Here is a 27,646-nt window from a genome sequence, read left to right on the forward strand (position 1 = left end):
GTTCCATATCTCACCAAAATATGCAGCATATTTCGCATGTGCGTCTGCTGCTGCATTTCCTTTTGAGACGTAGTCTTCTCCATTGGTGTGTGCGGTGCATTTGACTAGGGCTAGTTCTTGGGGGTCGTTTATTACTTCAATTAGTTCAGCCAACAAGAGGGCATGTTGTACTGGAGTGCCATCAGCTCTCCTAAACCCTCTTCTTCTCCATTTTGATAGCCCTGAGTGGACAGTGGATGTAACATATGCACTGTCGGAATATATAGTTACTCTTTTATTAAAACTTTCCTTTAATGCCAATATTAGTGGAACCAGTTCCGCGGCTTGAGCAGAGTAATGCTGTGGTAATTGTACACACTTCATAGCCACACACACCGGCGCCTCCATCATTTTTACTACTGCTGCCCCAGTCCTTCGTATCCCATCTCCTTGATCAATAGTTGATGACCCATCAATAAACAAAAGCTCACCTCCCTCTAGTGCGTTTTCTTCAACTTTCCTAGTACATGAGTACATCTTAGTTATTTGGGTGCAGTCGTGGGCGTAATCTCCCTCTTCAATTACTTCTGCTAGAAATCTTGCAGGGTTAACCGTGCTACATCTAACAATTGCTAGTTCAGCTTTAGACAAAATAATCTCATAACCTGATGCCCTCTGTGTCGTTAGTGTGGACTTAGGTTCATTCAATATCGCAAATAGTGCATGTTCCACAAACAGTGTAGTTGGACACCCCATAGTTATTGCTGATGCTTTTTCTACTGCAAAAGCAGCTGCAGCAAGACCTTGTTCACAAGGGAAGTGGCCTAACATCACAGGGTCTAAGTGACCGCTGTAAAATGCTACTGGTTTATAGCCCATGCTAGTTTTTTGGGCCAACACTGCTTTCATCACTGCTGAGTCGCAATGTGAAAATATAAAAAAGCGTCGCTCATAGTCTGGGGATGCCAGTACTGGAGCAGTTGATATCGCGTCTTTCAATTTGTCAAATGCCTCCCTCATTTCCATAGTCCACCCCAACTTTTTCTCCCCTTTATTTGCTTCCTTCAAACCCTCAAGCAGTGGTCCTATGTATGAGCTGTAATCAAATACCCATGCTCTACAGTAGTTGCACAGCCCCAGAAATTGCTGCAGTTCTCTCACAGTCTGTGGCATGGGAGTGCTTGAGATGGCCTGTGCTCTCTGTGGTGCAATCCTTCTTCCATGTTGGGATATCAGTTGGCCAATGTAAAGTACCTGTTCCTGACAGTATTGTATCTTTTCCATGTCTACCTTGTACCCCTTTTCAGCCAATATTGTTAACATTTTTAAGGAGTCCTCTCTACATTTACTTTCGTTTGTACTGCAAATTATTATGTCATCCACATACTGTAACACTGTGCTTTCCACCTCAACGTTACCCAGATCCATCTGTATTACTCTATTGAAAATTGAGGGTGATTCACAATACCCCTGTGGTAACCTGGTATGTTTCCACTTTGTATTTCGGTAAGTGAAGCTTGTCAAATCTTGTGAGTCTGGGTGTAATGGTATTGAGAAAAAAGCATTTTTAAGGTCAATCACTGTAAATCGTGATGCCTCTGCTGGAATGCCACACAATATTGTGGCCGGGTTTGCTGTTACTGGATACTCTGCTTCTACTATGTTGTTCAAGGGTCTGAGGTCCTGTATGAAGCGCCAAGACCCCCCTTTAGCCTTGCGCACCGGGTACACAGCTGTGTTACATGGTGATTCTGAGGGGACCAATATGCCATTGTTTATAAGGGCCGTTATGGTTTCATATATGCCCTCATCTGCCTCTTTTGACAATGGGTACTGTTTCACTCTTGGTAGTATGGCACCTTTTTTCAATTTTATCCTTACACCCCCTATGCTTTTTATACATCCCACGACATAAGGGCTAACAGTCCATAATGATTTGGGCACCTTTGACATATCTTCCTTAAAAAATGGGACTGGGGTGCCTGCGGGTGCCTCAAGTGCCATTGCAATTTTCTGTGCTACTTGTTTGTGAGCCACTCTTAGCCATATTTCTACACTCATCATGAACACCATTTCACCTTCCTCCTTTTCTTCTGAGAACAGCTCTTCATCTGACACCTGGGTCAGCCTACATCCTTCTGCTAGTGCTATCACTGCCCTCCATGCTCTCCCTTCTTTATCTTGGGCGTGCACAGCAACATAATCAGCTGTTGCAATAATGCTCTCAATGTCCATTACAAACACCTTCCCTTCCAGTTCATTAACTGGTGTTTCTGGTCGGAACAGATAGGCTGCTGGCCTCCTCCATATTTTCCCTTCTATCCCTGGCATCCATGCAAATGCCATGTCTGTGCCATACTGGAATAGCTCGCCATCTACTGGCTCCGCCCTAATCGCTGTCTGTCCACAGTATGCTTGCAAAATCTGTCGTGCTGCGAGCATGTTAATCCCTGGAGTAGAGCAAATTATGCCATCCTCTGTAAAGGAGATCGTCATATTCAACCTGTTCATTATGTCTCTCCCCAGTATATTTACTGGTGAGGCACTATAATACAAAAGTGGGACTGACAGATCATAATCTCCAATAGATAAGGGAACGTTATCAGTAAATGGAACCAACCCTTTAGCCCCAGAAAATCCTTGGGTGTTCATGGCTTCGCCTGACATCTTAAATTTACCTTCCCTTATGCAAGACCGGGTTGCCCCGGTGTCAACAAGGAATGATAATTTTTTGTCACCTATCGTTACCTCTATGCGTGGTTCCTCCGCACTATTAGGTGTTACTGACAGGATGGGACACACCAAGGCCGTCTGTGGGCTGACCTATTGGGGGTACAATGATTGGCCATTCCCTGTGTAAGGGTTGTGTCCCAACACCGTCACCCTACCCAATTGTGTTTGTTGAGTTTGGGGTGGTGGTTGTATTAACGCTACTTGTTGTTGTGGCGGTGGCAGTTGCGGTGTTATTTGTTGTTGTGGCAGTGAATAGGTTTGTGGCTGTTGTGTTTGTTGTTGTGGGTCACTCCCTTGTTGTGACATCTGCTGTTGTTGTATGCCCTGCTGTTCTTGTGAGGTCCTAGGTTGTGCTTGTTCATTCCATGCTGGTGTTCCTGGCCTGACCCTACATGTACGTGACATGTGTCCTAATAGTCCGCAGCTCCAACACACGGGTGGTTCCCTGCTTTGCCATGGGAAGCTCCCTGTGTTGTCCTGGTATACGGGTTGCCCTGTGGGGTAGTAATTTCTAAGTCCCCCAGCCTGTTGTTGGGTATTATATCCGTATCCTCTCCCCCTCATAAACCCTCCTCTCCCTCTGTTATAACTATAATACCCAGTTCCTTGCATTGGGTACCCTCCTCCCATGTTTGGTGCGTGTAATTGCAGAGGCGGCACTTGCTGTATTACACCTTGTGGAGGCGCTATTTGAGCGGGATCTTGTGCAGCCACTACTTGCGTTGGGCTTTGGGCCATTGGTGTGGGCGTAGTTATTAGTGCCCCTTCCATTGTGTATTTAGTAAGTTTTTTCTGTACTAGTTTGGCCTCTTCTGTTTTCCTGTCCTCCTCCTTTTGTTTCATTTTTCCTTGCCATGTCCTGCAGTGATGTACTATAGTCAGTTGTATTTCTGGCCATGGTTTTGCTTCCATCCCCACTACTTTCTTTAGTTGTTTCTGAACTCCTTCTGGGAGCCCTTGTACTAGTATATGATAAAATATGGCTGGTGTTTTGTCCCATTGTTCTCTAGTTTCCATGCGCCACTTCTCTTGAATATCCTGGATATAATCAACAGGATCCTCATTTTCACCCATCTTACGGGAAGTAATGGCTCCTATGTCTGATGTGTCTGGGTACTGCACTCTCAGTGCCTGCCATAGCGCATGTCTGCAGTTTGCAAATGGTGCCCCATCATGCGATGTGTTCGTTATTGTTACCCCATGGAATCCCGCTCTTTTCCAAATGTCATCCGCTCTATCCCCTAATATTGATATTAACAGGCCCTTCACATCTCCTACTGCTAGTTTCTGTCCTGCGGTGTGTTTTTCCATTTCATATATCCACTTACCCGCACCTCCACTTAGTGATGGGAGCCTACATTTTATATTTTCCTTATCCGTATGTTTCCAAGGTACATACTGTGGTCTAACCCCTCCTCTCTCCAACAGTGGCATTAAATTCTGTCTTGTGTCACCCTTTACGCTCCATAATATTGAGTCTTCACACCCCTCCTCTTCCCCCGTTTCCTTTACTACTTCAAATTCTTCCTTACTACCTCTGCTCCTACCTCCCTCTTCTTCCTTTCCCCTTTTTTCGTCATTTCCTGTGTTCAATATGGGTATGTTTATTTGTCTGTCTTGCCTGCGACTAGGGAGGTCCCTAAGCCGACATGCATAAGGTGTAAGTTCGTTCATGAAGGGCGCGAGCTTTATTCTGTGCAGTGAGCGTGCGGTGGTTGAACATGTAGGGTGTGACGTGGGAGGGCGTGATGGGGATGTGGGTGGCGTGGTTTCATTGGTTTGTGTTTCCCCTATTCTTTTCACTTCCTCCTTACTTCTCTCCAGCTCCTCCCATCTTCTACTCATCCAGGGCGAATCTATGTTTGTTCTAGTGAGGTATAGTTTATCTAAGCTTTCCCTTTCACTCTTTCTTCCATCCTTCTCCACTCCTTCTTCCTCCTCACTGCAAAAGTCATTCATAAATGGCACCCCCCACTCTGCCTTTTTTCCTTTTATTGTTACTGTTTTTAAGTCTATTAGGTCTCTTTCTCCCCTTTCGTTGTTACCAACTGTTCCCCCTAGTGCTGATGTTGTTGCTACCTCTCTACTTTTATATACATCTCCCCATCTTTCACTCTCCCTACTCCTCCCTTCTCTTCCCCCTTCACTTCTCTCCTCCATTTCCCTACTATTTTCCTCCCTTTTCCTTTTCAATTCCTCCATTACTTCGTTGCTCATCTGTTCCAATATCCTTTCATCCTCTTTCTTCCTTTCCCATTTCACCCTTTCTCTTTCTACTATACTCTCTATTACCTTCCCCTCTTCATATTTTTTAGCTGTCTCTGATATTATCCTCCTCCTCCATATTTCCATTTCCTTTTCCTTTTCTTCTTCTTCCTTCTTCTTCTCTCTCAGCACTACTCTTGATACCCTATCTGCTGCTGCTTTTACCCTTTCATCTTCTCTCTTTTGCTCCTCATTTCGTTCCCTTAATTTTTCCAATTCGTTCTTACCTTCTTTCCTTTTCCTCACTCTCTCTCTTTCCTCCCTCTCAAGTTGTTTGATCAATTCATTCTGCTCATCCCTTAGTTTTGCTAATCTTTCCTCCAAAATCTCTTCCTTCTGCCGTAGTAGCTCCTCTCCCCTCATTTCACTCTCTCTGGCACTATCCTCGTTTGTTCTCTTTACCGCCTCCCTTTCTTCTCCAGTTAGTGAGCCTCGTAATTTCAATAATATCTGTGCAGCTACCCACTCATCGTTTCCTATCTCTACAGTCTGCTCTTCTCCAATCCTCCCTTCCCCCATTGGTATCTTCCCATGAGCCACATATGGTGGAGGGCTGTATGCCGGGTTTGAGTATCCTTCAGCCGCCCTGAACTGTCCTTCTATTTCTCCTAATTCTCTTAAAGGGTACAACCCTACTCCCTCTGTTTTCACTCCCGGTGTTATGGGTATCTCATTGCTCGGTTCCTTTTTTATGTCGTCTGATTTATCAATCTTTTCTCCTCCCTGTCCTCCGTTCCCCGTATTCTTTGTGCTTTCGCACTCCTTTTCCCCATCCGTTCCTTCTTTCTTAATCTCCTTTTCTTCCGGTGTTTCCCCCATAGTGAACATTCCATTTGGTCCTGGTCGGGACCCCTGGAACATCCTCCATAAGTTAAACACCTCCACATGGTTTGCCAACTTCTTCCCCTTGTATGTATTGTGCAGATGGTTTAGTAGTGAATGTTGGGCATATGGATCGAAACTACCATTAGGCGGCCATGGTGTTAACATTTTGTTGTCCGTCCCCTGGGTCCACTCTATGCTGTACTTAATTAATTTCTCCCTATGTGGTGGCAGTGTGGTGCATATGTGTTGTAGTGGGGTAGTGAGGGTGTTCCCCCACCCTCCCGACCCTCTCCCGTATGACATAGTGGCACTCCCCTGGTTACCCTTCCCCTTACTAGCAGTTTACAATATACAACCTTGTATTGCTTACCTCGCCCCGCAAGTGTGGGGACTTACGACAATCCTTTGACAAATTATGCAATAATAATAAATATGATGTTATATTATATTCCTTCCCCTACGGCCCCCTGCGGCCGAAGCGCACGCAGCCCCCTGCGGCTGCGTACCCCTTACGACGATCTTATACAGTCGTCCTGTTTCTCCGTTCTCTTCCCCCTTTTACACTTGCCGTGGCCGGCGTTCTCCGTGCGCAGCCACGCCCCTTTCCCCTTCTCCTCTTTCGATCCACTGGTTTATAGTTTATCTCCGTATCCGCTCCTTTATCATGTTTCTCTTCCCCACCACTCTCAAACCCAAAGTTCCTTGTGCTCGCGATATCCTATTAAATCCCTACTGGTGACGTCACCGATTTCTTCGAGCTACTGGTACATTCTTGTTATGTTCTTTAAGTTCAAAATACACTTGCAATCTACCCCGCTAACCCTACAGCTGTCTTCCTGTCTCTCCTGGAACAAGGTAATCTCATCAATAATATAACCGGACTGCGCACGCTGCGTCGCCTCGCGTGTGATACGCCCCTCAACAGGAGGGCTTAACCAGCCAATTATCTTCCGTTTTGGGCAACTATGTAACTAGCTACCGCCCACAGGGAAACGTCATCTACCTATCGAGTTTCTTGCTCGAACAATAGGGAACCTCATCTACTCATTGATCAATAAATGCCAAATCGTAGGAAACCACACACACCCACCCTCACACGTAGTCGCAATTTAGGCCATCAGTGTCTTACGAGCGGCTGCACGTGATGTTTTCGTGCCCCGCCCCCCTCTTTCGCGTAACGTAGCCGACTGCTCTCGCACTCGTTTCGCTACCATTCATTCCATTTGCAACACTCAGTTAAACCTTCGCCGCACATCTGTACAATACCTCCCTCCTCCCTTATTTACTTCCTCCCCCTCCCTCACAATTTCGCATTGCTTGTTGTGCGTGTCATGCTCACCAAGTTCTCTCGATGCAGGGCCGTTCGACTGCGTGCACCCCTCCAAGCGGCTCGCCACCTCCCCTCGTCTGGACCACGTCTGGACACTCGCCGACCGCGGGCGGGATACTTCTCAACCGGCTCCCGAGGGCCAATATCCGGATTGCGCTGTCCGGTCCTCTCGCAGCTCCGCGATGGTCCTGTAGTCCTCAGAAGGGGGCAACGGCAGAGGGGGCCGCGCCGCCGGGCCTCCTCGCAACGGGAGTGCCTGGAAAAATTAAAAATAAAAGTCGATCTTAAACAGATCTCAGCAGTGCCTCCAACTTGTCGGGGGGAAATTCTGCCGGGGTCGGCCGGGCCGTCCGCAGACCTCCGGGCAGGGAGGCCCCAACTCCTCCCGTATATCCCAGATGAGATAGAGTATGAGACACACACAAGGAGCAAGGTGACTCTGCTGTTTATTTATACAAAACGGCAGGGATGGGTCAAGGAGCGTACGCGTTCGTCCTGACACACACCCAATCGTGGGGCTCGCAGGCCCTTTTTACTGTATTATGACGCGCTACTTGCGTCACTTCAGAAAGTTAACAAAAAACCTATCGCCACTCTTAATTGGTTGCTCGAGTGGTAGGGTTAGTATAGTACACATATAGAGAATGATATTAGTGGACAAGGTGTAATCAGGTGGTATATCTGGGTTGTCCCTACAATTAGATACATAAGAATTGTTACATGAAGACTCCTGAGGATTGGCTAATATTACTGACGTCTGAGATAAGAGCCCCATGTTCTGATTGGTGCACTCGTGAGCTTCCCAGCCTGGGACCACCTTTGTTCCCAGCTCTCGGTGTACCTGTGATTGCAACAATGTTTCAATATGGGTACGTGCAGACAATGTGAGGATTTATTCATAGGTGGAAGGCTGACCGCTCCCACTATAGCAGATGTCCATTGAGCCTTTCAAGTGTATCGGCCTGTGTCTCGTAGCGAGGGACCCAGACGCCTTTTTTCTCCTGGGTTTTGGCATCTCGTCAAGTTCGGCTTGGTCACGTGGGGAGGGACCGTGAAAGAGGCAGAATTCTGCACAATTAATATTGTTTTTTCTACTGCGCGTTTGGTTTAATTTGCCGGCGTGACTTTATCGTTGGGGCGCGGAGTGCGAGGTTGCAACATCGTGCCTTTGATGATTTGTTCTTGGAATGTGAGTTTGCAACATTGCGACCTTGGCTGGTTGCTCCACCGGGTTCTTTCTGCAGGATCAGCAACCTGACTCTTGCTTTGTTAATGTCCACGGGAGCTCTTGGTTGAGGCCTACTCGGGCCTGGTGCATAATTAGTCCGTTTGGTGCATAGGTGCTTTTAGGTTATAATAGCATATATTTCCATGACCAGTATCGTGTTTCCATTATACCTCTATTGTGGTAATGGGTTTCAAGAGAAGCGTGAGCAAGCGTTATAGATGAGTTCATGATGCGTCTTGCGTTTCTGCATTCTGAAAGCCTATGTAAAAATAATAAAGGTGCACGTCCGTGAATATGCCTGTCGCCTACGTCAGAGCACTGAGTATGTTCTTCGTGTAGATTGGTGTGGAAATGTTCAGTGTGTATATTTGTACAGAAGTGCTTCCCGTTGTCTAGGTCGTCATGGCATCTCTAACGACGTGTGGATTTTAGTCTAGCTGATCCGAACCGCAGGTGTCGGCATGGCCAGTGCGGGCTGTTGGGCAGGCAGATGGACACATCCGTATGTTCCTGTACCAGGGTACCTGGTCGTCTGGTAAATGGACAAACTCTTCTCGCGGCGGGTGTCTGGGCCGTGACCCTCTAGGCCAAGCGCGAGAGGTGAAGGACGGGAGCCTGGTCTTCCATTCTCCCACTTCACAGCGCTAGGAGGCCATGCAAATGGCAGAGGTATGCTTTACAAAGCCCACGTAGCGTGCACAAAACAGCACATCAGTCAGGCCCACTTGAAGAGATGGTAAAGAGGAAATACTTCTGCTGCATCCAGTAAAACATAGAGATTGGCCTGCTTTAAAGGTTGACCATGTCCTTCATGGGTGTCTGTCAATATGATACTTCCCTGCTGCAAAGCTTACATTCGAAATGCCAGAACAACTAGGCCCAGAGCACAAAGATGCAGTCAGGTTGAAATAACGAGATACTGAAGAGCAATTTTATATTTCAGAGTGGGAAAAGCAAATATGCCCCCGACGTGATTTGAACACGAAACCTTCTGATCTGGAGTCAGACGTGCTACTATTGCGCCACGAGGTCCTTGCGGCAGTTCACCTGGTGTGTCTGATGACAGAATAAAGGTAGGAGACGTACATGCACCTGCAGAGCCTCATTGCTTCTTTAAGTAGACTGGCTAGGATAGCTTCCTTCTGTGCATCAGTACACGCTGCAGCCAAACCCTTCCCATGAAGTCTTGATGTTTATGAATTGAATGGCAAGTTTTGAAAAACTAAAGCAAGCGAGAAGAATTGCTTGCAGTTTATTGGATTTTTTGGACGTCAGCAGACGAGACCTGCGAGAGGTAAACAGAAGTTCATAGTTGGCCATGCTGAATTTTTGAGCCAAAATGCATCGTCCCTGGGTGGGCTTGAACCACCAACCTTTCGGTTAACAGCCGAACGCGCTAACCGATTGCGCCACAGAGACTCATGCAGTGCTTACACTGGGGCCTGATTGGTGTGCTGTTTGCTTATGCTTCCCAGGCAACCTGAAAATATTTCTAAAATAGCTCTATTTCCAACAGCAAATCAGGGTATCAAGCACTTCCCTACCTCCCGTAATCCACAAACACAGGGGATTTAGTAGAGGACAGAGCCCATCAACAGTGCACCAAATGCCCTCTGTGTAGGCATAACTTGCTATGAGGAGAAAGCCACAGTTGCGCACTTGTGTTAAAAGGGGACAGTAGGCTGAACCCAGAGAACACGGGAGAAATGACTCAGGTTTACTGAGTGGAACACTCTGTGTCTTTGTGCCCAAAACAGCAGCGTCTTTTCGGTTAACAGCCGAACGCGCTAACCAATTGCGCCACAGAGACTCACTGGCATGTGTGTTCTGCCTTTGGCCTGATTGCATTGCTATTTTTTTCTGATTGGCAGAAAACCTGAACTTTTTTCTGAAAAAGGCATGCCTCTCTTAGCACTGCAGTGCATTAGACTGCTCCCTTGCTTCCCTGAGTCCCCAAATACACAACCACCTTGGGCACAATAGAAGACACATTCCAGCAGATTTAGCAAGAGTGCACCAAGGATTCTATATGTAGGTACCTTGCTGAGAAGCAAGACCTGCAGTTGCATTCTTCTGTTAAAAGAGGGCAGCAGAGTGCACCAAGAGAACTTGGGGGAAGTAGCTTATGTTAACTACTTGCCATGCTCTTTATAGATCCCTCTGTTTGACTGGGTGAATTCTAATTTCTTGGGTAGAGTAAGCAATTTTTGGATCTAGATGCTGTGCGCAACAGGAATGCTATATACTGCACTGTACTGCTACTGAAAAGTTACCAATTTTACAGGATGTTCAGGTAAGCTTTGTTTCAGAAAACAACTTGCTAGAGGCCCTAGGACAGATTACTGGGACAAAGGAAGAGGGTTTGGGGATTAGCACATCTCCTATGAAAGGTACAGTCACGCCCGAGACAACTCTGAGTGCCTCCTCAAATTCTAAGAAATGCGAACTGGGGTCCTACGCCTTTTATTGCCAGTGGATCTTTGTGTTTCAGACAAATGTGCACGCCTCCCAGAGCCCCATGCAATGCACTTAGGGAAATGGGGGAATGTGATGTGCAACCCTCTCGCTGACAATGTCTCTCTTGTCTATAATGTATCTATGAGAGAGAGAGAAATAGGCAATGCGAGAGTGAAAAAGTAAAATGGAAATGTGTCTACTGAGACCAGTATAAGGGGAAATCCTCACAATCCAGGACCGACAGTTGATTGGGAGGGCGCTTACAGTTTTCTGACACCAGACCGGTACCTGAACTCACAAACCCAAACTACAAAGTGATGCCCATTGCCACTAGACTGCCAACCCCCTTTCGGGGCCCCAACATATATCCTTTAGTCACACCTAGAGTTCCCAGGACACTGCAGCATTCAGCGATTACACGCAAATATTGACAGCGCTAGGAGGCCATGCAAATGGCAGAGGTATGCTTTACAAAGCCCACGTAGCGTGCACAAAACAGCACATCAGTCAGGCCCACTTGAAGAGATGGTAAAGAGGAAATACTTCTGCTGCATCCAGTAAAACATAGAGATTGGCCTGCTTTAAAGGTTGACCATGTTCTTCATGGGTGTCTGTCAATATGATACTTCCCTGCTGCAAAGCTTACATTCGAAACGCCAGAACAACTAGGCCCAGAGCACAAAGATGCAGTCAGGTTGAAAAACGAGATACTGAAGAGCAATTTTGTATTTCAGAGTGGGAAAAGCAAATATGACCCCGACGTGATTTGAACACGCAATCTTCTGACCTGGAGTCAGACGTGCTACCATTGCGCCACGAGGTCCTTGTGGCAGTCCACCTGGTGTGTCTGATGACAGAATAAAGGTAGGAGACGTACATGGACCTGCAGAGCCTCATTGCTTCTTTAAGTAGACTGGCTAGGATAGCTTCCTTCTGTGCATCAGTACACGCTGCAGCCAAACCCTTCGCATGAAGTCTTGATGTTTATGAATTGAATGGCAAGTTTTGAAAAACTAAAGCAAGCGAGAAGAATTGCTTGCAGTTTATTGGATTTTTTGGACGTCACCAGACGAGACCTGCGAGAGGTAAACAGAAGTTCATAGTTGGTCATGCTGAATTTTTGAGCCAAAATGCATCGTCCCTGGGTGGGCTTGAACCACCAACCTTTCGGTTAACAGCCGAACGCGCTAACCGATTGCGCCACAGAGACTCACTGGCATGTGTGTTCTGCCTTTGGCCTGATTGCATTGCTATTTTTTTCTGATTGGCAGAAAACCTGAACTTTTTTCTGAAAAAGGCATGCCTCTCTTAGCACTGCAGTGCATTAGACTGCTCCCTTGCTTCCCTGAGTCCCCAAATACACAACCACCTTGGGCACAATAGAAGACACATTCCAGCAGATTTAGCAAGAGTGCACCAAGGATTCTATATGTAGGTACCTTGCTGAGAAGCAAGACCTGCAGTTGCATTCTTCTGTTAAAAGAGGGCAGCAGAGTGCACCAAGAGAACTTGGGGGAAGTAGCTTATGTTAACTACTTGCCATGCTCTTTATAGATCCCTCTGTTTGACTGGGTGAATTCTAATTTCTGGGGTAGAGTAAGCAATTTTTGGATCTAGATGCTGTGCGCAACAGGAATGCTATATACTGCACTGTACTGCTACTGAAAAGTTACCAATTTTACAGGATGTTCAGGTAAGCTTTGTTTCAGAAAACAACTTGCTAGAGGCCCTAGGACAGATTACTGGGACAAAGGAAGAGGGTTTGGGGATTAGCACATCTCCTATGAAAGGTACAGTCACGCCCGAGACAACTCTGAGTGCCTCCTCAAATTCTAAGAAATGCGAACTGGGGTCCTACGCCTTTTATTGCCAGTGGATCTTTGTGTTTCAGACAAATGTGCACGCCTCCCAGAGCCCCATGCAATGCACTTAGGGAAATGGGGGAAGGTGATGTGCAACCCTCTCGCTGACAATGTCTCTCTTGTCTATAATGTATCTATGAGAGAGAGAGAAATAGGCAATGCGAGAGTGAAAAAGTAAAATGGAAATGTGTCTACTGAGACCAGTATAAGGGGAAATCCTCACAATCCAGGACCGACAGTTGATTGGGAGGGCGCTTACAGTTTTCTGACACCAGACCGGTACCTGAACTCACAAACCCAAACTACAAAGTGATGCCCATTGCCACTAGACTGCCAACCCCCTTTCGGGGCCCCAACATATATCCTTTAGTCACACCTAGAGTTCCCAGGACACTGCAGCATTCAGCGATTACACGCAAATATTGACAGCGCTAGGAGGCCATGCAAATGGCAGAGGTATGCTTTACAAAGCCCACGTAGCGTGCACAAAACAGCACATCAGTCAGGCCCACTTGAAGAGATGGTAAAGAGGAAATACTTCTGCTGCATCCAGTAAAACATAGAGATTGGCCTGCTTTAAAGGTTGACCATGTTCTTCATGGGTGTCTGTCAATATGATACTTCCCTGCTGCAAAGCTTACATTCGAAACGCCAGAACAACTAGGCCCAGAGCACAAAGATGCAGTCAGGTTGAAAAACGAGATACTGAAGAGCAATTTTGTATTTCAGAGTGGGAAAAGCAAATATGACCCCGACGTGATTTGAACACGCAATCTTCTGACCTGGAGTCAGACGTGCTACCATTGCGCCACGAGGTCCTTGTGGCAGTCCACCTGGTGTGTCTGATGACAGAATAAAGGTAGGAGACGTACATGGACCTGCAGAGCCTCATTGCTTCTTTAAGTAGACTGGCTAGGATAGCTTCCTTCTGTGCATCAGTACACGCTGCAGCCAAACCCTTCCCATGAAGTCTTGATGTTTATGAATTGAATGGCAAGTTTTGAAAAACTAAAGCAAGCGAGAAGAATTGCTTGCAGTTTATTGGATTTTTTGGACGTCAGCAGACGAGACCTGCGAGAGGTAAACAGAAGTTCATAGTTGGTCATGCTGAATTTTTGAGCCAAAATGCATCGTCCCTGGGTGGGCTTGAACCACCAACCTTTCGGTTAACAGCCGAACGCGCTAACCGATTGCGCAACAGAGACTCATGCAGTGCTTACACTGGGGCCTGATTGGTGTGCTGTTTGCTTATGCTTCCCAGGCAACCTGAAAATATTTCTAAAATAGCTCTATTTCCAACAGCAAATCAGGGTATCAAGCACTTCCCTACCTCCCGTAATCCACAAACACAGGGGATTTAGTAGAGGACAGAGCCCATCAACAGTGCACCAAATGCCCTCTGTGTAGGCATAACTTGCTATGAGGAGAAAGCCACAGTTGCGCACTTGTGTTAAAAGGGGACAGTAGGCTGAACCCAGAGAACACGGGAGAAATGACTCAGGTTTACTGAGTGGAACACTCTGTGTCTTTGTGCCCAAAACAGCAGCGTCTTTTCGGTTAACAGCCGAACGCGCTAACCAATTGTGCCACAGAGACTCACTGGCATGTGTGTTCTGCCTTTGGCCTGATTGCATTGCTATTTTTTTCTGATTGGCAGAAAACCTGAACTTTTTTCTGAAAAAGGCATGCCTCTCTTAGCACTGCAGTGCATTAGACTGCTCCCTTGCTTCCCTGAGTCCCCAAATACACAACCACCTTGGGCACAATAGAAGACACATTCCAGCAGATTTAGCAAGAGTGCACCAAGGTTTCTATATGTAGGTACCTTGCTGAGAAGCAAGACCTGCAGTTGCATTCTTCTGTTAAAAGAGGGCAGCAGAGTGCACCAAGAGAACTTGGGGGAAGTAGCTTATGTTAACTACTTGCCATGATCTTTATAGATCCCTCTGTTTGACTGGGTGAATTCTAATTTCTGGGGTAGAGTAAGCAATTTTTGGATCTAGATGCTGTGCGCAACAGGAATGCTATATACTGCACTGTACTGCTACTGAAAAGTTACCAATTTTACAGGATGTTCAGGTAAGCTTTGTTTCAGAAAACAACTTGCTAGAGGCCCTAGGACAGATTACTGGGACAAAGGAAGAGGGTTTGGGGATTAGCACATCTCCTATGAAAGGTACAGTCACGCCCGAGACAACTCTGAGTGCCTCCTCAAATTCTAAGAAATGCGAACTGGGGTCCTACGCCTTTTATTGCCAGTGGATCTTTGTGTTTCAGACAAATGTGCACGCCTACCAGAGCCCCATGCAATGCACTTAGGGAAATGGGGGAAGGTGCTGTGAAGCCCTCTCGCTGACAATGTCTCTCTTGTCTATAATGTATCTATGAGAGAGAGAGAAATAGGCAATGCGAGAGTGAAAAAGTAAAATGGAAATGTGTCTACTGAGACCAGTATAAGGGGAAATCCTCACAATCCAGGACTGACAGTTGATTGGGAGGGCGCTTACAGGTTTCCGACACCAGACCGGTACCTGAACTCACAAACCCAAACTGCAAAGTGATGGGCATTGCCACTAGACTGCCGACCCCCTTTCGGGGCCCCAGCATATATCCTTTAGTCACACCTAGAGTTCCCAGGACAGTGCAGCATTCAGCGATTACACGAAAATATTGACAGCGCTAGGAGGCCATGCAAATGGCAAAGGTATGCTTTACAAAGCCCACGTAGCGTGCACAAAACAGCACATCAGTCAGGCCCACTTGAAAAGATGGTAAAGAGGAAATACTTCTGCTGCATCCAGTAAAACATAGAGATTGGCCTGCTTTAAATGTTGACCATGTCCTTCATGGGTGTCTGTCAATATGATACTTCCCTGCTGCAAAGCTTACATTCGAAATGCCAGAACAACTAGGCCCAGAGCACAAAGATGCAGTCAGGTTGAAATAACGAGATACTGAAGAGCAATTTTATATTTCAGAGTGGGAAAAGCAAATATGCCCCCGACGTGATTTGAACACGAAACCTTCTGATCTGGAGTCAGACTCGCTACCATTGCGCCACGAGGTCCTTGCGGCAGTTCACCTGGTGTGTCTGATGACAGAATAAAGGTAGGAGACGTACATGCACCTGCAGAGCCTCATTGCTTCTTTAAGTAGACTGGCTAGGATAGCTTCCTTCTGTGCATCAGTACACGCTGAAGCCAAACCCTTCCCATGAAGTCTTGATGTTTATGAATTGAATGGCAAGTTTTGAAAAACTAAAGCAAGCGAGAAGAATTGCTTACAGTTTATTGGATTTTTTGGACGTCAGCAGACGAGACCTGCGAGAGGTAAACAGAAGTTCATAGTTGGTCATGCTGAATTTTTGAGCCAAAATGCATCGTCCCTGGGTGGGCTTGAACCACCAACCTTTCGGTTAACAGCCGAACGCGCTAACCGATTGCGCCACAGAGACTCATGCAGTGCTTACACTGGGGCCTGATTGGTGTGCTGTTTGCTTATGCTTCCCAGGCAACCTGAAAATATTTCTAAAATAGCTCTATTTCCAACAGCAAATCAGGGTATCAAGCACTTTCCTACCTCCCGTAATCCACAAACACAGGGGATTTAGTAGAGGACAGAGCCCATCAACAGTGCACCAAATGCCCTCTGTGTAGGCATAACTTGCTATGAGGAGAAAGCCACAGTTGCGCACTTGTGTTAAAAGGGGACAGTAGGCTGAACCCAGAGAACACGGGAGAAATGACTCAGGTTTACTGAGTGGAACACTCTGTGTCTTTGTGCCCAAAACAGCAGCGTCTTTTCGGTTAACAGCCGAACGCGCTAACCAATTGCGCCACAGAGACTCACTGGCATGTGTGTTCTGCCTTTGGCCTGATTGCATTGCTATTTTTTTCTGATTGGCAGAAAACCTGAACTTTTTTCTGAAAAAGGCATGCCTCTCTTAGCACTGCAGTGCATTAGACTGCTCCCTTGCTTCCCTGAGTCCCCAAATACACAACCACCTTGGGCACAATAGAAGACACATTCCAGCAGATTTAGCAAGAGTGCACCAAGGATTCTATATGTAGGTACCTTGCTGAGAAGCAAGACCTGCAGTTGCATTCTTCTGTTAAAAGAGGGCAGCAGAGTGCACCAAGAGAACTTGGGGGAAGTAGCTTATGTTAACTACTTGCCATGCTCTTTATAGATCCCTCTGTTTGACTGGGTGAATTCTAATTTCTGGGGTAGAGTAAGCAATTTTTGGATCTAGATGCTGTGCGCAACAGGAATGCTATATACTGCACTGTACTGCTACTGAAAAGTTACCAATTTTACAGGATGTTCAGGTAAGCTTTGTTTCAGAAAACAACTTGCTAGAGGCCCTAGGACAGATTACTGGGACAAAGGAAGAGGGTTTGGGGATTAGCACATCTCCTATGAAAGGTACAGTCACGCCCGAGACAACTCTGAGTGCCTCCTCAAATTCTAAGAAATGCGAACTGGGGTCCTACGCCTTTTATTGCCAGTGGATCTTTGTGTTTCAGACAAATGTGCACGCCTCCCAGAGCCCCATGCAATGCACTTAGGGAAATGGGGGAAGGTGCTGTGAAGCCCTCTCGCTGACAATGTCTCTCTTGTCTATAATGTATCTATGAGAGAGAGAGAAATAGGCAATGCGAGAGTGAAAAAGTAAAATGGAAATGTGTCTACTGAGACCAGTATAAGGGGAAATCCTCACAATCCAGGACCGACAGTTGATTGGGAGGGCGCTTACAGGTTTCCGACACCAGACCGGTACCTGAACTCACAAACCCAAACTACAAAGTGATGCCCATTGCCACTAGACTGCCGACCCCCTTTCGGGGCCCCAACATATATCCTTTAGTCACACCTAGAGTTCCCAGGACACTGCAGCATTCAGCGATTACACGAAAATATTGACAGCGCTAGGAGGCCATGCAAATGGCAGAGGTATGCTTTACAAAGCCCACGTAGCGTGCACAAAACAGCACATCAGTCAGGCCCACTTGAAGAGATGGTAAAGAGGAAATACTTCTGCTGCATCCAGTAAAACATAGAGATTGCCCTGCTTTAAAGGTTGACCATGTCCTTCATGGGTGTCTGTCAATATGATACTTCCCTGCTGCAAAGTTTACATTCGAAACGCCAGAACAACTAGGCCCAGAGCACAAAGATGCAGTCAGGTTGAAATAACGAGATACTGAAGAGCAATTTTGTATTTCAGAGTGGGAAAAGGAAGTATGACTCCGACGTGATTTGAACACACAACCTTCTGATCTGGAGTCAGATGCGCTACCATTGCGCCACGAGGTCCTTGTGGCAGTCCACCTGGGTAGTCTGATGACAGAATAAAGGTAGGAGACGTACATGCACCTGCAGAGCCTCATTGCTTCTTTAGGTAGACTGGCTAGGATAGCTTCCTTCTGTGCATCAGTACACACTGCAGCCAAACCCTTCCCATGAAGTCTTGATGTTTATGAATTGAATGGCAAGTTTTGAAAAACTAAAGCAAGCGAGAAGAATTGCTTGCAGTTTATTGGATTTTTTGGACGTCAGCAGACGAGACCTGCGAGAGGTAAACAGAAGTTCATAGTTGGTCATGCTGAATTTTTGAGCCAAAATGCATCGTCCCTGGGTGGGCTTGAACCACCAACCTTTCGGTTAACAGCCTAACGCGCTAACCGATTGCGCCACAGAGACTCATGCAGTGCTTACACTGGGGCCTGATTGGTGTGCTGTTTGCTTATGCTTCCCAGGGAACCTGAAAATATTTCTAAAATAGCTCTATTTCCCACAGCAAATCAGGGTATCAAGCACTTCCCTACCTCCCGTAATCCACAAACACAGGGGATTTAGTAGAGGACAGAGCCCATCAACAGTGCACCAAATGTCCTTTGTGTAGGCATAACTTGCTATGAGGAGAAAGCCACAGTTGCGCACTTGTGTTAAAAGGGGACAGTAGGCTGAACCCAGAGAACACGGGAGAAATGACTCAGGTTTACTGAGTGGAACACTCTGTGTCTTTGTGCCAAAAACAGCAGCGTCTTTTCGGTTAACAGCCGAACGCGCTAACCAATTGCGCCACAGAGACTCACTGGCATGTGTGTTCTGCCTTTGGCCTGATTGCATTGCTATTTTTTTCTGATTGGCAGAAAACCTGAACTTTTTTCTGAAAAAGGCATGCCTCTCTTAGCACTGCAGTGCATTAGACTGCTCCCTTGCTTCCCTGAGTCGCCAAATACACAACCACCTTGGGCACAATAGAAGACACATTCCAGCAGATTTAGCAAGAGTGCACCAAGGTTTCTATATGTAGGTACCTTTCTGAGAAGCAAGACCTGCAGTTGCATTCTTCTGTTAAAAGATGGCAGCAGAGTGCACCAAGAGAACTTGGGGGAAGTAGCTTATGTTAACTACTTGCCATGCTCTTTATAGATCCCTCTGTTTGACTGGGTGAATTCTAATTTCTGGGGTAGAGTAAGCAATTTTTGGATCTAGATGCTGTGCGCAACAGGAATGCTATATACTGCACTGTACTGCTACTGAAAAGTTACCAATTTTACAGGATGTTCAGGTAAGCTTTGTTTCAGAAAACAACTTGCTAGAGGCACTAAGACAGATTACTGGGACAAAGGAAGAGGGTTTGGGGATTAGCACATCTCCTATGAAAGGTACAGTCACGCCCGAGACAACTCTGAGTGTCACCTCAAATTCTAAGAAATGCAAACTAGGGTCCTACGCCTTTTATTGCCAGTGGATCTTTGTGTTTCAGACAAATGTGCACGCCTCCCAGAGCCCCATGCAATGCACTTAGGGAAATGGGGGAAGGTGCTGTGCAACCCTCTCGCTGACAATGTCTCTCTTGTCTATAATGTATCTATGAGAGAGAGAGAAATAGGCAATGCGAGAGTGAAAAAGTAAAATGGAAATGTGTCTACTGAGACCAGTATAAGGGGAAATCCTCACAATCCAGGACCGACAGTTGATTGGGAGGGCGCTTACAGGTTTCCGACACCAGACCGGTACCTGAGCTCACAAACCCAAACTGCAAAGTGATGCCCATTGCCACTAGACTGCCGACCCCCTTTCGGGGCCCCAGCATATATCCTTTAGTCACACCTAGAGTTCCCAGGACAGTGCAGCATTCAGCGATTACACGAAAATATTGACAGCGCTAGGAGGCCATGCAAATGGCAGAGGTATGCTTTACAAAGCCCACGTAGCGTGCACAAAACAGCACATCAGTCAGGCCCACTTGAAGAGATGGTAAAGAGGAAATACTTCTGCTGCATCCAGTAAAACATAGAGATTGGCCTGCTTTAAAGGTTGACCATGTCCTTCATGGGTGTCTGTCAATATGATACTTCCCTGCTGCAAAGCTTACATTCGAAACGCCAGAACAACTAGGCCGAGAGCACAAAGATGCAGTCAGGTTGAAATAACGAGATACTGAAGAGCAATTTTGTATTTCAGAGTGGGAAAAGCAAATATGACCCCGACGTGATTTGAACACGCAACCTTCTGATCTGGAGTCAGACGCGCTACCATTGCGCCACGAGGTCCTTGTGGCAATCCACCTGGTGTGTCTGATGACAGAATAAAGGTAGGAGACGTACATGCACCTGCAGAGCCTCATTGCTTCTTTAAGTAGACTGGCTAGGATAGCTTCCTTCTGTGCATCAGTACACGCTGCAGCCAAACCCTTCCCATGAAGTCTTGATGTTTATGAATTGAATGGCAAGTTTTGAAAAACTAAAGCAAGCGAGAAGAATTGCTTGCAGTTTATTGGATTTTTTGGACGTCAGCAGACGAGACCTGCGAGAGGTAAACAGAAGTTCATAGTTGGTCATGCTGAATTTTTGAGCCAAAATGCATCGTCCCTGGGTGGGCTTGAACCACCAACCTTTCGGTTAACAGCCGAACGCGCTAACCGATTGCGCCACAGAGACTCATGCAGTGCTTACACTGGGGCCTGATTGGTGTGCTGTTTGCTTATGCTTCCCAGGCAACCTGAAAATATTTCTAAAATAGCTCTATTTCCCACAGCAAATCAGGGTATCAAGCACTTCCCTACCTCCACTAATCCACTAACATAGGGGATTTAGTAGAGGACAGAGCCCATCAACAGTGCACCAAATGTCCTCTGTGTAGGCATAACTTGCTATGAGGAGAAAGCCACAGTTGCGCACTTGTGTTAAAAGGGGACAGTAGGCTGAACCGAGAGAACACGGGAGAAATGACTCAGGTTTACTGAGTGGAACACTCTGTGTCTTTGTGCCAAAAACAGCAGCGTCTTTTCGGTTAACAGCCGAACGCGCTAACCAATTGCGCCACAGAGACTCACTGGCATGTGTGTTCTGCCTTTGGCCTGATTGCATTGCTATTTTTTTCTGATTGGCAGAAAACCTGAACTTTTTTCTGAAAAAGGCATGCCTCCCTTAGCACTGCAGTGCATTAGACTGCTCCCTTGCTTCCCTGAGTCCCCAAATACACAACCACCTTGGGCACAATAGAAGACACATTCCAGCAGATTTAGCAAGAGTGCAACAAGGTTTCTATATGTAGGTACCTTGCTGAGAAGCAAGACCTGCAGTTGCATTCTTCTGTTAAAAGAGGGCAGCAGAGTGCACCAAGAGAACTTGGGGGAAGTAGCTTATGTTAACTACTTGCCATGCTCTTTATAGATCCCTCTGTTTGACTGGGTGAATTCTAATTTCTGGGGTAGAATAAGCAATTTTTGGATCTAGATGCTGTGCGCAACAGGAATGCTATATACTGCACTGTACTGCTACTGAAAAGTTATCAATTTTACAGGATGTTCAGGTAAGCTTTGTTTCAGAAAACAACTTGCTAGAGGTCCTAGGACAGATTACTGGGACAAAGGAAGAGGGTTTGGGGATTAGCACATCTCCTATGAAAGGTACAGTCACGCCCGAGACAACTCTGAGTGCCTCCTCAAATTCTAAGAAATGCGAACTGGGGTCCTACGCTTTTTATTGCCAGTGGATCTTTGTGTTTCAGACTAATGTGCACGCCTCCCAGAGCCCCTTGCAATGCACTTAGGGAAATGGGGGAAGGTGCTGTGCAACCCTCTCGCTGACAATGTCTCTCTTGTCTATAATGTATCTATGAGAGAGAGAGAAATAGGCAATGCGAGAGTGAAAAAGTAAAATGGAAATGTGTCTACTGAGACCAGTATAAGGGGAAATCCTCACAATCCAGGACCGACAGTTGATTGGGAGGGCGCTTACAGGTTTCCGACACCAGACCGGTACCTGAACTCACAAACCCAAACTGCAAAGTGATGGGCATTGCCACTAGACTGCCGACCCCCTTTCGGGGCCCCAGTATATATCCTTTAGTCACACTTAGAGTTCCCAGGACAGTGCAGCATTCAGCGATTACACGAAAATATTGACAGCGCTAGGAGGCCATGCAAATGGCAGAGGTATGCTTTACAAAGCCCACGTAGCGTGCACAAAACAGCACATCAGTCAGGCCCACTTGAAGAGATGGTAAAGAGGAAATACTTCTGCTGCATCCAGTAAAACATAGAGATTGGCCTGCTTTAAAGGTTGACCATGTCCTTCATGGGTGTCTGTCAATATGATACTTCCCTGCTGCAAAGCTTACATTTGAAACGCCAGAACAACTAGGCCCAGAGCACAAAGATGCAGTCAGGTTGAAATAACGAGATACTGAAGAGCAATTTTATATTTCAGAGTGGGAAAAGCAAATATGACCCCGACGTGATTTGAACACGCAACCGTCTGATCTGGAGTCAGACGCGCTACCATTGCGCCACGAGGTCCTTGTGGCAGTCCACCTGGTGTGTCTGATGACAGAATAAAGGTAGGAGACGTACATGCACCTGCAAAGCCTCATTGCTTATTTAAGTAGACTGGCTAGGATAGCTTCCTTCTGTGCATCAGTACACGCTGCAGCCAAACCCTTCCCATGAAGTCTTGATGTTTATGAATTGAATGGCAAGTTTTGAAAAACTAAAGCAAGCGAGAAGAATTGCTTGCAGTTTATTGGATTTTTTGGACGTCAGCAGACGAGACCTGCGAGAGGTAAACAGAAGTTCATAGTTGGTCATGCTGAATTTTTGAGCCAAAATGCATCGTCCCTGGGTGGGCTTGAACCACCAACCTTTCGATTAACAGCCGAACGCGCTAACCGATTGCGCCACAGAGACTCATACAGTGCTTACACTGGGGCCTGGTTGGTGTGCTGTTTGCTTATGCTTCCCAGGCAACCTGAAAATATTTCTAAAATAGCTCTATTTCCCACAGCAAATCAGGGTATCAAGCACTTCCCTACCTCCCCTAATCCACAAACACAGGGGATTTAGTAGAGGACAGAGCCCATCAACAGTGCACCAAATTTCCTCTGTGTAGGCATAACTTGCTATGAGGAGAAAGCCACAGTTGCGCACTTGTGTTAAAAGGGGACAGTAGGCTGAACCCAGAGAACACGGGAGAAATGACTCAGGATTACTAAGTGGAACACTCTGTGTCTTTGTGCCAAAAACAGCAGCGTCTTTTCGGTTAACAGCCGAACGCGCTAACCATTTGCGCCACAGAGACTCACTGACATGTGTTTTCTGCCTTTATCCTGATTGCATTCTTATTTTTTTCTGATTGGCAGAAAACCTGAACTTTTTTCTGAAAAAGGAATGCCTTTCTTAGCACTGCAGTGCATTAGACTGCTCCCTTGCTTCCCTGAGTCCCCAAATGCACAACCACCTTGGGCACAATAGAAGACACATTCCAGCAGATTTAGCAAGAGTGCACCAAGGTTTCTATATGTAGGTACCTTGCTGAGAAGCAAGACCTGCAGTTGCATTCTTCTGTTAAAAGAGGGCAGCAGAGTGCACCAAGAGAACTTGGGGGAAGTAGCTTATGTTAACTACTTGCCATGCTCTTTATAGATCCCTCTGTTTGACTGGGTGAATTCTAATTTCTGGGGTAGAATAAGCAATTTTTGGATCTAGATGCTGTGCGCAACAGGAATGCTATATACTGCACTGTACTGCTACTGAAAAGTTACCAATTTTACAGGATGTTCAGGTAAGCTTTGTTTCAGAAAACAACTTGCTAGAGGCCCTAGGACAGATTACTGGGACAATGGAAGAGGGTTTGGGGATTAGCACATCTCCTATGAAAGGTACAGTCACGCCCGAGACAACTCTGAGTGCCTCCTCAAATTCTAAGAAATGCGAACTGGGGTCTTACGCTTTTTATTGCCAGTGGATCTTTGTGTTTCAGACAAATGTGCACGCCTCCCAGAGCCCCATGCAATGCACTTAGGGAAATGGGGGAAGGTGCTGTGCAACCCTCTCGCTGACAATGTCTCTCTTGTCTATAATGTATCTATGAGAGAGAGAGAAATAGGCAATGCGAGAGTGAAAAAGTAAAATGGAAATGTGTCTACTGAGACCAGTATAAGGGGAAATCCTCACAATCCAGGACCGACAGTTGATTGGGAGGACGCTTACAGTTTTCCGACACCAGACCGGTACCTGAACTTACAAACCCAAACTGCAAAGTGATGCCCATTGCCACTAGACTGCCGACCCCCTTTCGGGGCCCCAGCATATATCCTTTAGTCACACCTAGAGTTCCCAGAACAGTGCAGCATTCAGCGTTTACACGAAAATATTGACAGCGCTAGGAGGCCATGCAAATGGCAGAGGTATGCTTTACAAAGCCCACGTAGCGTGCACAAAACAGCACATCAGTCAGGCCCACTTGAAGAGATGGTAAAGAGGAAATACTTCTGCTGCATCCAGTAAAACATGGAGATTGGCCTGCTTTAAAGGTTGACCATGTCCTTCATGGGTGTCTGTCAATATGATACTTCCCTGCTGCAAAGCTTACATTCGAAACGCCAGAACAACTAGGCCCAGAGCACAAAGATGCAGTCAGGTTGAAATACCGAGATACTGAAGAGCAATTTTGTATTTCAGAGTGGGAAAAGCAAACATGACCCCGACGTGATTTGAACACGCAACCTTCCGATCTGGAGTCAGACGCGCTACCATTGCGCCACGAGGTCCTTTGCAGTCCACCTGGTGTGTCTGATGACAGAATAAAGGTAGGAGACGTACATGCACCTGCAGAGCCTCATTGCTTCTTTAAGTGGACTGGCTAGGATAGCTTCCTTCTGTGAATCAGTACACGCTGCAGCCAAACCCTTCCCATGAAGTCTTGATGTTTATGAATTGAATGGCAAGTTTTGAAAAACTAAAGCAAGCGAGAAGAATTGCTTGCAGTTTATTGGACGTCAGCAGACGAGACCTGCGAGAGGTAAACAGAAGTCCATAGTTGGTCATGCTGAATTTTTGAGCCAAAATGCATCGTCCCTGGGTGGCCTTGAACCACCAACCTTTCGGTTAACAGCCAAACGCGCTAACCGATTGCGCCACAGAGACTCATGCAGTCCTTACACTGGGGCCTGATTGGTGTGCTGTTTGCTTATGCTTCCCAGGCAACCTGAAAATATTTCTAAAATAGCTCTATTTCCCACAGCAAATCAGGGTATCAAGCACTTCCCTACCTCCCCTAATCCACAAACACAGGGGATTTAGTAGAGGACAGAGCCCATCAACAGTGCACCAAATGTCCTCTGTGTAGGCATAACTTGCTATGAGGAGAAAGCCACAGTTGCGCACTTGTGTTAAAAGGGGACAGTAGGATGAACCCAGAGAACACGGGAGAAATGACTCAGGTTTACTGAGTGGAACACTTTGTGTCTTTGTGCCAAAAACAGCAGCGTCTTTTCGGTTAACAGCCGAACGCGCTAACCAATTGCGCCACAGAGACTCACTGGCATGTGTGTTCTGCCTTTGGCCTGATTGCATTGCTATTTTTTTCTGATTGGCAGAAAACCTGAACTTTTTTCTGAAAAAGCCATGCCTCTCTTAGCACTACAGTGCATTAGACTGCTCCCTTGCTTCCCTGAGTCCCCAAATACACAACCACCTTGGGCACAATAGAAGACACATTCCAGCAGATTTAGCAAGAGTGCACCAAGGTTTCTATATGTAGGTACCTTGCTGAGAAGCAAGACCTGCAGTTGCATTCTTCTGTTAAAAGAGGGCAGCAGAGTGCACCAAGAGAACTTAGGGGAAGTAGCTTATGTTAACTACTTGCCATGCTCTTTATAGATCCCTCTGTTTGACTGGGTGAATTCTAGTTTCTGGGGTAGAGTAAGCAATTTTTGGATCTAGATGCTGTGCGCAACAGAAATGCTATATAATTCACTGTACTGCTACTGAAAAGTTACCAATTTTACAGGATGTTCAGGTAAGCTTTGTTTCAGAAAACAACTTGCTAGAGGCCCTAGGACAGATTACTGGGACAAAGGAAGAGGGTTTGGGGATTAGCACATCTCCTATGAAAGGTACAGTCACGCCCGAGACAACTCTGAGTGCCACCTCAAATTCTAAGAAATGCGAACCAGGGCCTTACGCTTTTAATTGCCAGTGGATCTTTGTGTTTCAGACAAATGTGCACGCCTCCCAGAGCCCCATGCAATGCACTTAGGGAAATGGGGGAAGGTGCTGTGCAACCCTCTCGCTGACAATGTCTCTCTTGTCTATAATGTATCTATGAGAGAGAGAGAAATAGGCAATGCGAGAGTGAAAAAGTAAAATGGAAATGTGTCTACTGAGACCAGTATAAGGGGAAATCCTCACAATCCAGGACCGACAGTTGATTGGGAGGGCGCTTACTGGTTTCCGACACCAGACCGGTACCTGAACTCACAAACCCAAACTGCAAAGTGATGGGCATTGCCACTAGACTGCCGACCCCCTTTCGGGGCCCCAGCATGTATCCTTTAGTCACACCTAGAGTTCCCAGGACAGTGCAGCATTCAGCGATTACACGAAAATATTGACAGCGCTAGGAGGCCATGCAAATGGCAGAGGTATGCTTTACAAAGCCCACGTAGCGTACACAAAACAGCACATCAGTCAGGCCCACTTGAAGAGATGGTAAAGAGGAAATACGTCTGCTGCATCCAGTAAAACATAGAGATTGGCCTGCTTTAAAGGTTGACCATGTCCTTCATGGGTGTCTGTCAATATGATACTTCCCTGCTGCAAAGCTTACATTCGAAACGCCAGAACAACTAGGCCCAGAGCACAAAGATGCAGTCAGGTTGAAATAACGAGATACTGAAGAGCAATTTTGTATTTCAGAGTGGGAAAAGCAAATATGACCCCGACGTGATTTGAACACGCAACCTTCTGATCTGGAGTCAGACGCGCTACCATTGCGCCACGAGGTCCTTGTGGCAATCCACCTGGTGTGTCTGATGACAGAATAAAGGTAGGAGACGTACATGCACCTGCAGAGCCTCATTGCTTCTTTAGGTAGACTGGCTAGGATAGCTTCCTTCTCTGCATCCGTACACGCTGCAGCCAAACCCTTCCCATGAAGTCTTGATGTTTATGAATTGAATGGCAAGTTTTGAAAAACTAAAGCAAGCGAGAAGAATTGCTTGCAGTTTATTGGATTTTTTGGACGTCAGCAGACGAGACCTGCGAGAGGTAAACAGAAGTTCATAGTTGGTCATGCTGAATTTTTGAGCCAAAATGCACCGTCCCTGGGTGGGCTTGAACCACCAACCTTTCGGTTAACAGCCGAACGCGCTAACCGATTGCGCCACAGAGACTCATGCAGTTCTTACACAGGGGCCTGATTGGTGTGCTGTTTGCTTATGCTTCCCAGGCAACCTGAAAATATTTCTAAAATAGCTCTTTTTCCCACAGCAAATCAGGGTATCAAGCACTTCCCTACCTCCCCTAATCCACACACACAGGGGATTTAGTAGAGGACAGAGCCCATCAACAGTGCACCAAATGTCCTCTGTGTAGGCATAACTTGCTATGAGGATAAAGCCACAGTTGCGCACTTGTGTTAAAAGGGGACAGTAGGCTGAACCCAGAGAACA

The 27,646-nt window shown here is 46.5% G+C and overlaps 13 non-coding genes across 13 annotated transcripts; all 13 read right to left on the reverse strand.

The window, feature by feature from the left end:
- Positions 1-9,705: 9,705 nt before the first annotated feature.
- On the reverse strand, positions 9,706-9,779 carry TRNAN-GUU (transfer RNA asparagine (anticodon GUU)). The gene has a single exon. It is a non-coding gene; the product is annotated as a tRNA-Asn (tRNA).
- Positions 9,780-11,953: 2,174 nt separating this feature from the next.
- TRNAN-GUU (transfer RNA asparagine (anticodon GUU)) lies at positions 11,954-12,027 on the reverse strand. The gene has a single exon. It is a non-coding gene; the product is annotated as a tRNA-Asn (tRNA).
- Positions 12,028-13,810: 1,783 nt separating this feature from the next.
- Positions 13,811-13,884, reverse strand: TRNAN-GUU (transfer RNA asparagine (anticodon GUU)). The gene has a single exon. It is a non-coding gene; the product is annotated as a tRNA-Asn (tRNA).
- A 2,175-nt stretch (positions 13,885-16,059) lies between these two features.
- Positions 16,060-16,133, reverse strand: TRNAN-GUU (transfer RNA asparagine (anticodon GUU)). Its single transcript has one exon. It is a non-coding gene; the product is annotated as a tRNA-Asn (tRNA).
- A 1,790-nt stretch (positions 16,134-17,923) lies between these two features.
- Positions 17,924-17,995, reverse strand: TRNAW-CCA (transfer RNA tryptophan (anticodon CCA)). Its single transcript has one exon. It is a non-coding gene; the product is annotated as a tRNA-Trp (tRNA).
- Positions 17,996-18,308: 313 nt separating this feature from the next.
- On the reverse strand, positions 18,309-18,382 carry TRNAN-GUU (transfer RNA asparagine (anticodon GUU)). Its single transcript has one exon. It is a non-coding gene; the product is annotated as a tRNA-Asn (tRNA).
- A 1,790-nt stretch (positions 18,383-20,172) lies between these two features.
- Positions 20,173-20,244, reverse strand: TRNAW-CCA (transfer RNA tryptophan (anticodon CCA)). The gene has a single exon. It is a non-coding gene; the product is annotated as a tRNA-Trp (tRNA).
- A 313-nt stretch (positions 20,245-20,557) lies between these two features.
- TRNAN-GUU (transfer RNA asparagine (anticodon GUU)) lies at positions 20,558-20,631 on the reverse strand. The gene has a single exon. It is a non-coding gene; the product is annotated as a tRNA-Asn (tRNA).
- Positions 20,632-22,421: 1,790 nt separating this feature from the next.
- On the reverse strand, positions 22,422-22,493 carry TRNAW-CCA (transfer RNA tryptophan (anticodon CCA)). The gene has a single exon. It is a non-coding gene; the product is annotated as a tRNA-Trp (tRNA).
- A 313-nt stretch (positions 22,494-22,806) lies between these two features.
- Positions 22,807-22,880, reverse strand: TRNAN-GUU (transfer RNA asparagine (anticodon GUU)). Its single transcript has one exon. It is a non-coding gene; the product is annotated as a tRNA-Asn (tRNA).
- Positions 22,881-24,670: 1,790 nt separating this feature from the next.
- On the reverse strand, positions 24,671-24,742 carry TRNAW-CCA (transfer RNA tryptophan (anticodon CCA)). The gene has a single exon. It is a non-coding gene; the product is annotated as a tRNA-Trp (tRNA).
- A 2,166-nt stretch (positions 24,743-26,908) lies between these two features.
- TRNAW-CCA (transfer RNA tryptophan (anticodon CCA)) lies at positions 26,909-26,980 on the reverse strand. Its single transcript has one exon. It is a non-coding gene; the product is annotated as a tRNA-Trp (tRNA).
- A 313-nt stretch (positions 26,981-27,293) lies between these two features.
- Positions 27,294-27,367, reverse strand: TRNAN-GUU (transfer RNA asparagine (anticodon GUU)). Its single transcript has one exon. It is a non-coding gene; the product is annotated as a tRNA-Asn (tRNA).
- Between the last annotated feature and the right edge of the window lie 279 nt (positions 27,368-27,646).

This window comes from Ambystoma mexicanum, chromosome 11 (genome assembly GCF_040938575.1).
Source record: "Ambystoma mexicanum isolate Mex_15411 chromosome 11, UKY_AmexF1_1, whole genome shotgun sequence".
In the NCBI taxonomy this organism is placed as follows: Eukaryota; Metazoa; Chordata; class Amphibia; order Caudata; family Ambystomatidae; genus Ambystoma; species Ambystoma mexicanum.